The sequence below is a fragment of the Macadamia integrifolia genome, unplaced genomic scaffold (genome assembly GCF_013358625.1).
Source record: "Macadamia integrifolia cultivar HAES 741 unplaced genomic scaffold, SCU_Mint_v3 scaffold39, whole genome shotgun sequence".
NCBI classification, from domain to species: Eukaryota; Viridiplantae; Streptophyta; class Magnoliopsida; order Proteales; family Proteaceae; genus Macadamia; species Macadamia integrifolia.
This window is the reverse complement of record NW_024869937.1, coordinates 296,035-308,833: the sequence shown is the minus strand read 5'-3', so window position 1 is coordinate 308,833 and position 12,799 is coordinate 296,035.

Genomic DNA, 12,799 nt, shown 5'->3' with positions numbered 1-12,799 from the left:
TTTTTACTATTTAGGAAAAAAGCTCTCTCGAACCCCCTTTTATGATATCACTGTGGAGCTAAAACCCACCCCTCGACTGAAGAAGATCTAAATTCGACTTGATGAGTCATGGTTCATGACCCGTTCACGATGAGTTATCTAGAAAAGTAAATCTCCCTTTACTTCTATTGATGAGCATGTGTGAAGAGCTTTGGCTCAATTCTGAAAACTTCCAAGAGATTTAACATAATTATAAATATCTCATGGGAAATGAGTGCCTATAACCTCTTTGTAAGTTTTAGTCCGACTTTTTTATTGGGAAAGATGGATTATGGTAAAAGGTGATGAGTGTGGATGATGACCGCCTTGTTGAATGTTCCTTTACTTTGTAAGAGGTTTGCTCATAATAAACATGAGTACAACTAGACAAACAATTCTATGAAACAAAACAAAGGAATATGGCCAACCCGTCAAACACATGATAGAGAAACTTCCTTGCCAAGGCATTTACAATGTAATTTTTATATTAGATATTATGGCAAAGGATTTTGCATGAAAAATAAAATAAAATTTAATAATTATTACGTATTGGTTATCCTTGTTATTAGCAAGCTTGGCCACGTGCCAATGATGAGGTGGTTAGAGGTGATGTCATGGTTGTATTCGATCATTGAGTTATCTTGATAGTGCTCAGAGATGTGTCACACATTGCATATGTGAAAGTGGAAGTAATGTGTGAAGGACCCTTCATTAAAAAGGAAAAAAATCATTGTTTATACAATGGCAGTAAGTTTGAGGGTACTTTTGAAAATCTAGATGAAGGATTTAAAAAAAGGCATGTGAATGTAATTTGTAGATCCTTGCGCTCTGAGTATATCACAATTGGAATCACGTCGATCAGACATCGGGGTAAAAAGATACGATATGTTCTTCAGGCCAACGTGGAAGCTGAAAACGATATGTTCTTCAGGCCAATGTCTTGCACATTAGTTGAGTTCAATCTCATTTTTTAGATTTATGCATTATATTTGGGTGGAAGGTATAAACATAAGAAATTTAGTTCTTTCAGTCCTCTATCCATAAGAAAAAGAATCAGGTCAATCGGAGTTTGGATGAGAGAGATGATTTTTTTCATATGATCGCTCTGAAATAGAGCCAACCCAGGTTCTCATAAGGAGTTCAGTTCACATGAATTCGAGTTGAATGTTGAGATATTTTGAAGAAGAATTAGAGGAATCATATTTCCACAAAAGTTGTAGATCTTTGATTCTACTTTTAGAAACAAAAAGAATCAGCTCATTTGGAGTTATATATAAAAATTTATGACTCGTGTACTGAGGTAAGGTCAATCTACCATAGTAGATTTCGGTCTGAACCGGGTGGTTAGACCTACACGGTTTTGGGGCTTTTGTTGGACATTCTTAAGTGGATTTTGGGGATTTCTTTCATAACTTCTTGAAGAAAAAAAAAACTAGAGGAGAAAAGAGAAGAAGGCAAGTGTTTGTGTGCTCTAATGCCCAAATCTTGAGAAAAATCTTTGTTTGAAGATTTTTGTGTATTGAATGTTTTATTGCCATCACCACCAAGCTTGAGCAGCCATAAAAGACAACATTGAAGGTTGGTGAGGGGTTTTGAAGTTCATTGAAGACAAAGAAACTTTTTGTGTGTGATAGAAGAAGAAGAAGAAGAAGAAGGAGACAGCAAAGAAGATAGACCACCATCTTCAACTCTTGAAGGTTCAAGATTCTCCAGCAAGTTCATTAAAAACAAAGAAGCCCCTTGTGTGTGATAGAAAAAGAAAAAAGAGAAGACAAAGAAGATGATGAACCATCTTCTTCTTTTAAAAGTTCAATATTAGCCATTAAAAAGGGAAAGTTAAAGATTACAGTGTATCTGGGAATCTCAGAGAAGCTCTCCACCCCTTACTAGTTAATGGAGGTAATCTCTACTTACTAAGTCATATTTTGTATAATTTAGGTTGTTAAAGTTGCATAACCTAAGGTATTGATCATAAGGGAAGAGATTTGTACTCATATTTATTACCATATACATTGTAAAAGGGGGATGAAACCCTAGCCTAAGTACTATCTCAGGTTGAAGCAAGTGTCATAGCACCTAGACTGTTGTAGCAGTCACAGCTAGTTGAGTATTGAGCAAAATATAAAATCCGTAAAGGGTATTGCTTTATGGAGTAGGTAGTGAACCGAACCACGTATATCTTATGCTATTTGTGTATGCTTGTATATTGGAGTGTGTGAACTATAAATGAGTGCCAGATGGGAATGTTTGTCTGGTAGACCTGGCCACTGAGTGGTGCAATGTGTACAAACATATGATTGTGTGTGTTGAACAGAATATATGGTAGCTTCAAACAAACAGCTCCAAGAAAGATTTTATAGACACTGTTCACCCCCTCTCAGTATCAATTTGGGATTAACAAGTGGTATCAGAGCACTAGTTCCCCAACTTTGAAGATTAACAGCTTCGGGTTTGATCTAAGAAGGTTGATAATGGCATCTGGTGAGGCAGTCATGTGGGTGGCAGAATTCCCTACTTCGATGGATCATATTACAGGTTCTGAAAAATTAAAATGGAAACATACTTGAAATCTATGGGTTATGATTAATGGATAAGTAAGGAATTGATACACTCCATCGAATGCAAAAGTCATGATTGACACAGAAAGAAAGAACTTTGAGAACAACTTCAAAGCTATAAATGCATTGCACAGCTCATTGACTCCTAATGAGTTTGTGAGAATTGAATGTTGTAAAACTGCAAAAGAAATATGAGAAAAACTTCAAGTAGTCCATGAGGGAGATAACAGAATTAAGGAAGCTAAGCTTCAACATTTCAGAGCAGTATTTAAAAGTTTAAAGATGTCTGAAAGAGAAACAGTTGAGAGTTTTATGAACAATGTCAGTGAAGTCACCAACTCCATCAAATTTTAGGTGAGACAGTGTCAGATGCAATGATTGTGAAGAAGGTTCTGCGATCAATGCCAGATCGGTTTGATCCTAAGGTATCCACTATTAAAGAATCCAAGGACTTGGACACTTTGAGTCTGGATGACTTACATGGTACATTGACTGCATAGGAGATGAGGAAAGTCAAACCAAAACAGAAGCGTATTGAAAAGGATGTTGTTTTTAAAGCTTTCAAAAATCTAAAAATTAATAAGGACCATGAGAGTGAGGAATTTGATGATGAACTTCTAGCTTATCTTTCTAGAAGAATCAAGAAATGAGGTGAAAAATACAAAGGAAAATTTCCATTAAAATGCTTCAATTGTGTAGGCATATGACACTTTGCATCCAAGTGTACCAAGAAAGGAAAGCTAAATGACTCTGAAGATGAAGAACAACATGATGATACTGACAAAAAGGGAAAGAAAAAATATATGCCCAAGAAGAAGTACACCTTTAAGAAAAAGGGGTTGATTACAAAGAAGATTTCTACCACATCAGAAGAAGAACTTGAAGATGAGGAAGAAGGGTATGAAGATGATCAAGCACTCGTTATGACCATTTCAGATGTAGCTTCTCTCAAGGAAGTTAAAAATTCAAAAGAAACTGAAAAAGAAGTTGAGGGAGAATACGACTTGGAGGCTAAGCTTGATACAACAGCGAAAGATCTTAGAGCAAAAAAGAAAAGAGGCAAATTGCTTGAAAGTCAATTGAAAGAGACTGAGGAAATAGTGGATCAACTGAAAAATTCTATTGAAGAAGTAAACATCAAACTTTTTTTTTTTCCTCTAAAGAAGAAGAATGCATTTTTCTCAAATAGCAACTAGACATTCTAAAAGATGAGATTGATGAGACACATAAAAGAAGCTATTTGGAAGCCACCTCCCCATCCCCTCTAGTAGAGACTCATAAATCAAAAGATAAGGAAGTAGCATCTCAATCAACCCAAACTGTCATGCCCCGTTCACATAGAATCGGACCGATGATCGGGTTCCCTTTGGGTAACCCAAAACAACTAGGATCATCTGATACAGTAACCACAACAGCAAGTCACATGTACAAGGAATATAATAATGTAAATTCAGCGGAAGTCTTGTCTTGTATAAATACTTGTAAGTCCCCATATACTCTTGATATCCAAATTGTTATACATAGTATAATTACATGTGGGCCCTTAGGCATGATATTTACATAAGAAATAGCAATTTAATTATCGAGAGCACAAAAAGGATAATATACCAAAAGAATCAAAAGAGCTATAAATAGAGTCTGCTACCGATGCCTCGTAACAAAGTTCCAGCATGGACACCCCTCACTGTGGTTGAATCTTTCTGGGACCCACCAATCCGCCACTAGGGTTTTATCGGTGGGACCCGGCACGGGTTCCTCTACCGAGTAGCTTGCACAATCAACTAAAAATGTGTGTACATGAGGGGTGAGCTCATTAGCTTAGTAAATGGAAAGAAAGAAGCACGCAAGCAATTACAATTCAGATGATACTATATGCATAAGATTTATTTTAAACTTATTTCACCTAAGCAATCATTACTAGGTCATAGGTTACATGCTACTCACAACCACAGTGTGCATATACCCCGGGTATGAGACGCGTTCCCCATCTCGCTATATGCCCTGTGAGCACTCGTAAAAGTAAATCGTGGCCAAACCACAACAAAAATGTAAATCGTTGTCAAACCACAGTAGAAAATAAAAGTAAAACGATTGGCCCTCTAAATATATCACCAAATTTGTCAACTATCCTAATGATCAGTCGGGCATACTTCTAACCACCACAACGGTCCACGATCGATGCTTCCCCCCAGTGATAACCCAACACGTAAACCCCTGTCGAGAAGGGTCGTAGTATGAGGGAATGTGAAATCCTAATCACATGCTCCTATATGAGATAGTATGACTACATAGTATTTCCACGTCCCATACTATGGTGTACCAATGCATTCGTTTTCAAGCCGACTTTATAATAAAGGGGTCATACAGGTCGGTAGGTGAACCTACCTGTGCAAACTTCCCAGGTAGATAGCTCACAGACACAGACTGGTGGGTCAGGTACCCATCGATAGGTCCAGAGGGAACCGGTGGGTGCTACCAATGGGTCTGGTACCCGTCGGTCTTACCTGTCTATAGGCTCAGACAAGACCGATTGGTCATACCGGTGGGTCTGGTACCCGTCGGTCCTACCCGTCGGTTGGACCAGAAGCCCAGGTGGGACTAGGGGTCACACTGGTAGGTCTGACGACCCGCTAGTGCTACCCACTAGTGTTCAGCAGGTTTTGTTGTTTTTCTTCCCTTCTTCATTCCACCTCTTGGGAACCCAAGGGGGTTGTTCCCACTTCATTTCCTACACATTCTAAGCTTCACTTACTTGATTATTCCATGGATCTAAGTCATCATCAAGATTTGGGGAAAGAAATTCCAAAACTTGGGATCCTCTTTCCAAACTCAAAATGTCACCTTAATAACTTCAAATCTTTGTTTCCCTTTCCGCAAAACTTTAAGGAAATCACACAAGGGTTCCATTATCCCTTTGATTTGACCATACACAAAAGGGTGTCATCACATTCCAACGATTTAGGGTGTTACTTGACTCAAAACGTAGATCTCAAAGCATAGGACACTATTCCTGCAATGAAAAGGTAGGTCACGGCTTTGGAAACCAAGGGAAGACCTTCTTCCTCTTTTCTCCCTCTTCTTTACTCCTCTCACCAAACCTTGGCTGAAATCATAAATGGGAGAGAGAGAAACATAAATGCTATTTATACCCTAGTGGTATAAATATCTTCTAGGGCATATTTGGTTTTGCTTCTTTATGGACCAAAACACATTAAATCGTGATTCTAGGCAAAGTAGCTGACATTATAGGGCATACAAGACCTCATTTCGACAAGGAGTCCAAAATACATGTTCTCACCCAAGTTGGGTTGCTGGGGTCCACGTTACCCCCAATAGGTGGGTCACACTAGTGGGTCTCACACCTATCAGTGATACCCACCAGTTGGCTAAAACAAGCTAACCTTGCTATATTTTGGAGGAAAGTGTAATCTTACGCACATTTCGCTCTCACCACGTGTTGTGGACTAAGTCCTTATCATTCAAATATGATAACGTACATTTTCTATTCGTACATGACCTTGTAATACATGCAAGGGTACGACTTAGGGCTACGAATCACATTGGGTACTGGCTCAAACTTGTCCGGTCACCCCACATTTGACGTCACCCTTGCTGTCATGTACCATAGGGCACCGGTATCAACCCTTTTCGGTTCAGACCCTGCAAGACCAAACCGAACCAATCGGCCAATAAACCGGGTTTAAAGAGCAAGGCTCTACATCTACCTCCCCCCTTTAAAACTTTTTGTCCTTGAAATTGAAATTACCTGGTTGTCTGAATAGATGAGGTTATTTAGTCTGGATTTCATATTCTTTCTCCCAAGATGCTTCCTCAAGTGAATGGTTGGCCCATTGCACCTTTACAAAAGCAAATGATCGATTACGAAGGGTTTTTATCATCCGGTCTAGGATTTTAGCAGGCTATTCTTCATAAGTCATATCGGCCTCCAATTACTCTGGTTCCACAATTAGCACATGTGATTGTTGATGGACATATCGCTTCAACATTAATGTGGAATATATTGTGAACATTGCTGAATGATGGTGGAAGGGCCAGCATATATGCTACTGAGCCAACCTATTTCAAGATCTCAAATGGGCTAACATATCTTGGACTCAACTTGCCCTTCATGTGGAACCTGTGTAAACCCTTAGTAGGAGAGATTTTCAGAAATACCTTCTCCCCCTCTAGGAATTCATTATCTTTTCAGTGGTTGTCTGCATAACTCTTTTGACGTGATTGGGCTGCCTTGATTTTCTTAAAGATGATATCAACCTTATCACACGTCATCTGTATCATTTTCGGCCCAAGCATTCGCCGTTCTCTCACATCATCCCAATATAAGGGAGTTTTGCACCTTCTGCCATACAATGCCTCATATGGAGCCATTCCAATTGTGGCCTGATAACTATTATTATAAGCAAACTTCATTAGAGGTATGTTTTCTTCCCAACTGCCACTTATTTCCATTGCACAGGCCTTGAGCATATCTTCTAGTATTTGTATAGTCTGTTTTTATTGTCCATCAGTATGTGGATGAAAGGCAGTGCTTAGGTTCACCTGTGTGCCCATAGCATGCTGGAGGCTGTTCCAAAATTTAGACGTGATCCTTGGGTCTTGGTCTGATACAATACTTACCGATACTCTATGTAAGCAAACTACATTTTTCATGTAAAGTTGTGCCAACTTTTCCATGGAGTAGGTAGTCTTGACTGGGATGAAATAAGTAGTTTAATAAGCCTGTCAACTATCACTGTATGGGGTAGCCCGGGGATAAAATCTATAGTAATCATGTCCCATTTCCACTCCGGTGACGGAAGTGGTTGAAGAGTGCCATATGGTCGATGCTGCTCTGCTTTGACCTTTTGACACGTAAGACATTGTGCCACATATAAAGCTACTGTGTTCTTCATCCCTGGCCACCAATAACTTTGCTTAAGATCTTTGTACATCTTGGTTAGGGGCAAGGATTAAAGTATCGGTATTGATCGTCGTATCGGTCGGCCAAAATTACGATACGTATCGGAGGGTATCGTATCGTATCGGAGATATGCTAAGATACACTAAAGATACATACATAAATGGATATGAAACACTTTTTTATACACTTTTGCATAAAAAAATAGTTAAAAAAAATTATATATAACATGTATTATGCATAAACAGTAAATTGAGAGTATCGCACTAAGAATCCAAGGTTTGTAATTGTCCCATAAATGTAAAATCATTGTTCCCAACCTTGATTTCCACTTTAGTTAGAGAAAAATGGTTGGCAGCAATTTTGGAACAAAAACACCTCAAAAAATTGTGTTTTTCTAAAAAATTACCCATTTTGGCCATTTTATGACCGTATCGGTGTGTATCGGTCGATACATACCGATACGCATCGATACGTACCGATACATACCGAAACATACATTTCACTTCAATTTTGAATTTTTCATAGAGTATCGGTACGTATCGGTGAGTATCGATGCGTATCGATGGTGTATCAGTGCGTATCGGTGCGTATGGTAGGATACATATCGATACATAAGGGTTTTAAATTTTTCATGTATCGTATCGGTATGTATCATGCCGATGCCTGCCGATATGGATACGTATCGGCCGATACGGCATGATACGCATCGATACTTAAAACCATGGTTAGGGGTGCAAGTTTGGCCTTGACGACCCAAACCGACCCTTGGCCCTCCTTGATCCCAAACAGTACCGACCCAAAATTTTTGGCCCTGAGGGCTGGCCCGACCTTGAAATTTCTGACCCTAAGTCAGGGTCAAGGCAGATAAGGGTTGATGTCTTTGGCTCGCCCTGAACCTGGCCTTGATTTTTTCCCCTGATGTTAACCCTGGTTGTCCCTGGTTGTGACCCTGATGCTAACCCTGAATTTAGCCTAATCTTATATATTGTTTGACATTGAGTTAATGACACCTAATATTTAAATTTTACAGGGACCAGTTAATGAGGAAGAGTGAAAATGAAAATGCAATGAAGGATGCTGAAAGAAAATGATCGTTTTCTTTTTATTTTAAACAAATTTGAGTTCTTTGGATTTTTTGTTTTCTTAAGATGTTCTCCTCTTTGTTTAACATGACAAAGGTTTTGAGATCTTCAGATTGTTTTCCTTATTATGATAAATCTCTTTGTTTATTATGACAAATAATTGAAATTTTTTAGATTATTTGCTTTCTTATGATGATCTCCTCTTTGTTTACTATAATAGTTGGAGTTATTTGTATTGTTTGAATGTTTGCTTTAGGATGTTCTCCTCATAACAAGTAATTTGTAACTTTGTATTTTTTTATCTCCTCTTTATTATGAATATTTTTTATTTTTAAGTTATTTCATATTTTACAGGGTCAGGGTCAGGGTATACCCAGCCGTCAATGGCAAACCAAGGTCAGGGTCAATCAGGGTTAGGGTCATCCTGGCCCGACCTTGAAAAATCAAGGCCAATTAGGGCTGGTAAGGGTTAGGCTAAACCCTGAAGGGTAGGGCTTGGGTTGAAGTTTTGCGGCCCTGAGTCAGAGTTAGGGTAGGTTTGGGCCCAGTTAAGGGGACTTCGGGTTAGGCTAGCATTTTAAGAAACCCAGCCAACCCGGCCCTGTTGCACCCCTAATCTTCCTGGGTGAAGCGTGTACTCAGAACTATGTGTTTCCTTCACTATCTTGTCCTGTATCTCCATATCATTGGGTACACACAATTTGACCCAACACAATAATGCTCTGTCACTAGCTATGGTGAAATCAGGATCGTCCATCCTTTGCTCTTGGATTTTAATTTTGATTTCCTACAACTCAGGATCTAAGGGTTGCTTCATAATTACCTCATGCCTGATGGATGGCTACAATTGTAGGGCTGCCAGAGATAAGGTCATCTGCTTAATATTATCTAGTTGTTGCTTAAGCTCTAAGGTCGATCCTTCATTCAAAATGACTTCATCCATCAACATGGCCTCTTGCTTAAGTTGTGGACTAGTGGCCAAATAAGCAAATGATACAGTTTGAGCTTTCCGGCTCAATGAATCCACCACCACATTTGCATTACCTAGATGGTACTATATGTCATAGTCATAATCTTTTATGAGTTCCAGCCATCTCCTCTGTCTCATGTTCAGATCCCTCTGGGTGAAGAAGTACGTGAGACTTTTGTGATCATTGAATATCTTGTACTTTTCCCCATACAAGTAATGGCGCCAGATCTTTAAGGCAAAGATAACTGCCACCAGCTTTAAATCATGAGTGGAGTAGTTCTTCCCATACTCCTTCAATTGCCTAGATGCATATGCCACTACCTTGCTATGTTGCATAAGAACACAACCTAGCCTAACTCTGGAAGCATCAGTGTAGACTGTCATACCACCGGTGCCTTCCGGAATTGTTAACACTGGGACTGACACCAATCAACTTTTCAACTCTTGGAAACTTTCCTCAGACTCCTAAGACCATTCAAACTTCACTCCCTTTCTAGTCAAGTTAGAAAAATTCTCGATGAAATGTAGATAATTGCCCGTTAATCCCAAGAAACTCCTAATCTCTGTAGCATTCTTGGGCGCTTCCCACTCTACTACTACTTTTACTTTTCCTGGGTCAACTTCAATTCCATTTTCAGACACTATGTGCCCTAGGAATCCAATTTGTTTCAACCAAAATTCACACTTACTGAATTTCCCATACAACTGTTGTTCTCTTAGTCTTTGAAGTACCATCCGCAAGTGTTGTGCATGCTCTTTTTCAATCTTCGGGTATATTAAGATGTCATCAATGAAGACGATGACCCACTTGTTGAGGACATCGTAAAACACTCGATTCATAAGATCCATAAACGCTGTCAGTGCATTGGTCAACCCAAAAGATAGCACTAAGAATTCATAATGACCATACCGGGTCCTAAAGGCCATCTTGGGTATGTCGCTACTCTTTATCTTAAGCTGATAGTAACCAAATCTGAGATCAATCTTCAAGAATACTTAGCACCTTGCAACTGATCAAAAAATTCATCTATACGCAGCAATAGCTACCGGTTCTTGATGGTCAATTTGCTCAATTCCCGATAATCGATACACATACGTAAACTCCCATCCTTCTTCTTGACAAACATAACTGGGGCACCCCAAGGAGAAACACTCGTGTGTATAAATCCCTTCTCCAACAAATCTTGTAACTAAGTTTGTAACTCCTTTAATTCGGGCGATGCCATTCTGTATTTAGCTTTAGACACTGGGACTGCTCCGGGAACTAAATCAATAACAAACTCTAATGTCAGGCGGGAGCCAGGTTAGATCATCTGGGAAGCCATCGGAAAACTCTCTAACTACATTCAATTCTTCTAATGGTGTGACCTTGACTTCCACATCTTGTACTGAAACTAGGTAGCCCTGACATCCATCTTCCAATAGTTTTACCGCCTGTAAAGCAAAGATGAGAACCTCTCTGGGTCTTTTTGTCTTATCCGCTTGATACGCCAACTCTTCACCTTCATCACTCACTAGTTTAATTTGTTTCTCGGTGCACATCATGTTTGCCTGGTGAGCGGATAACCAATCTATGCCCAATATGATGTCAACATTCTGCATGTTAAATTTGATAAGCTGGGCATCCAACTTCTTTCTGCCTATATCAATGGGACATGGTTCATATACTTCATTTAATTGTGCTACCTTGCCTTTGGGTGTGCTAACAATCAATTACTCTCTAGAGCCCTGGGTGACATATCAATATTTCCAGCAAATCCTTTAGATATAAAAGAATGTGATGCCTAGAATCAAATAACATATAAGTTGGTATACCCGAGATAGATAGGATACCTGCTACGTCATCGAGGCTTGCTTCAACCTCCTTGGCTGACAAGTCATACATCCTCCCTTGAGGTGAGCCACCTTAAGTCAATGTGGGTTTATAAATAGGAGGTTGACCTTGTCCAACAACTGACTTGTATGGGCAGTCTTTAGCAAAATGCCCAAGTGAATTACAAAGATAGAACCTGTTTTGGGAGGCCTGCAAAGGTATTGGTGCTCTCTGTATCTGGCCCTGTGCAGTGGGAGGACGAGGTGGTCTCGGAGCCATAGGCACCGTGCTAGTGTTCGAGTAAAAAGAGGTAGCACCCGATGTAATACACTACTTCTCAAACCCGGTCTGATTACACGGTTGACCTGGTTTAACCATGCAGGACCCGAATCGGAGAGAGTTAAGGCGGGTTCCTTATGGACCATGATGGCAAGGGTGACCATGAACACCGGCTGGCTAGACAAGTCCGAGCTAGTGCCAGAGGAGATGGGTGTACCCAAGCCGTGTACATGCACATATCATAAGGCCATGTACGGATAAAGCAAGTATGTAGCCATATCTTAAGCCGCATACGTATATTACATCTTATGCTAAGAGTGAGATTCGTGCCGAGGGCCGAATTCTGTCAAAATCCCACTTGTTGGCTGAGTTTTGGCCCTCAGGTGGGCACATCCGCCCACCTGTGTGACCCACCCATGAGGTTACAAGAAATCTTAAAAGGTATAGATAGCTATCCTTATAATTTTTCCTTTTTCTCATTTATGACACTCGGACGTTTGGTGAGAAGAGTAAAGAGGAGAGAGGAAAGAAGGGAAAGAAGAGGAAAAGAGAAGGAAGAGGAAGAAGAGATGGATTTCAGCAGTGCCGAGGGTTGATCTTCCCATTCTGATGCCAGAAGAGTGATCTCCAACATGAGATCTACGTTTAGAGGTGAGGAAACGCTAGATTCCTTAAACTTTCAACATACCCAAGTAAAACCCTTGATTTGGGTAGAGATTCTTGAGGTCTTGTAAATCCCCCTTGAGATGATGAATCTAAGGTTTAATAGATGATCTATGTGTTGATTTTGAAGGATTTGAAGAAGTGTTTACAAGGTTGGCAAGAGCATTGGTGATTTGAAGTGATTTTTGGGTTTTGAAGGAGTTCTTGAGCAAAGAAGGTAAGATGGCTTTCCATTCCTTAAATCTAACCTAGATCTAGGTTAGAACCATCTTATGAGACCTTGAAGGGGTGAAGAATGGGTTTAGAAAAGCCCCATTTGATTCCCCAAAGGTTGGGGGAAGTTTAGGGAAAAATGGCACTTTCCCGCCAAGACCGGTGGGCCAAACCGGTGGGCCAAATGGCCCGCCTGAGGGCACCCGCTCGAGAGGGCAGACCCTCGGGCCCAATCGGAGGGCCCAACTGGCGGGCCAATCGGTGGGCCACCTTGCCCACCGA